Below are 1,301 nucleotides of genomic sequence, written 5' to 3'. Positions count from 1 at the left end.
CTAGATCCAAATTTAGTTCTACTTTTTCCCCTAATCATCAAAGTATCATCCGCCTTAGCTTTACGCAGTAACCCTAGAAAAACGGTATATCGATTCATTAAGTCCCTGTGGGATTGATATCTTTTAAAATTACGCGATTAGACTATGCACTTGCAGTTAATACCCCAATCGACTCATAAAGTCGCGATCAAGTTTTTGGCGCCGTTGCCGGGGACTTTTATTTAGTTGATATCGTAACTCTTCCGTTACACTGTAGAGACTAAGGCAATTTTTATTTCTTCCCTTCTTTTTCGTTGATTTGTATGCCACACACTCGCTCACAAGGCGAACCGTACTACTTACGAATCAACGACGTTGAACTATATCTCCGAGTATTACGACGAATTCGGGAGTATCGCGCTAGAAACAATCTTCCTCCAATCGAAATTCCTGATCTCAAAAATCTTCTTCCTTCAACGATACCAGCAATGGCAGAACCAGCTCGTGCTCTTCGAGATTACGCTACTCCATCGCAAGATGAGCCGCATTCGAGTATTGCTCCACCCGCAATCGAAGCAAACAACTTCGAACTTAAACCTTCACTGTTGTAGGCAGTGCAACAGAACCAATTTTCTGGAAATCCTACCGAGGATCCAAACCTTCATTTATCCGTATTTGTCCAATATGCTGATACTGTTAAAGCTAATGGTGTCACTTCAGAGGCAATTCGACTTCGTCTTTTTCCTTTCTCGTTAAGAGATAAAGCTAGAAGATGGCTTCAGTCTCTTCCTTCCAACTCAGTCACCACATGGAATGAGTTGAAGAAAGTCTTTCTTGCCCGATATTTTCCTCCAAGCAAAACAGCTATGATGAGAGCCCAGATAAATGGATTTAAGCAGAAAGACAACGAGTCTCTTTTTGAAGCACGGGAAAGATACAAGGACATGATGAGACTTTGCCCACACCATGGTTTAGAGGACTGGTTAGTAATTCATACCTTCTATAATGGTCTCTTGTACAACACAAGGTTAACAATAGACGCAGCCGCCGGTGGTGCGCTTATGGATAAACCTTACACCGACGCTTATCAACTTATTGAGAGCATGGCCCAAAATCACTATCAGTGGGGAAGCGACCGAACAATGGTAGAAAAACCTCAAACGAAAGGTGGCATGTACGAGATAAGTAGCCTTGATCATGTTAATGCAAAAGTGGATGCTCTTGCCCAGAAAATCGAAAATTTAAATGTATCACCTCCAGCCACCGTGGTTGCCGCAACTCAAAATTGCGAAGTCTGTGGAATTCAAGGTCACACGCCTGCA

General features: G+C 42.6%; 1 non-coding gene across 1 annotated transcript; it reads right to left on the bottom strand.

Moving 5' to 3' along the window:
* Positions 1 to 845: 845 nt before the first annotated feature.
* On the bottom strand, positions 846 to 952 carry LOC127088873 (small nucleolar RNA R71). Its single transcript, XR_007790684.1, has one exon. It is a non-coding gene; the product is annotated as a small nucleolar RNA R71 (small nucleolar RNA).
* Between the last annotated feature and the right edge of the window lie 349 nt (positions 953 to 1,301).

The sequence above is a fragment of the Lathyrus oleraceus genome, chromosome 5 (assembly GCF_024323335.1).
Source record: "Lathyrus oleraceus cultivar Zhongwan6 chromosome 5, CAAS_Psat_ZW6_1.0, whole genome shotgun sequence".
Taxonomy (NCBI): Eukaryota; Viridiplantae; Streptophyta; class Magnoliopsida; order Fabales; family Fabaceae; genus Lathyrus; species Lathyrus oleraceus.
The sequence above is the reverse complement of the archived record's forward strand: the minus strand, read 5'-3'. Positions and strand labels throughout refer to the sequence as shown.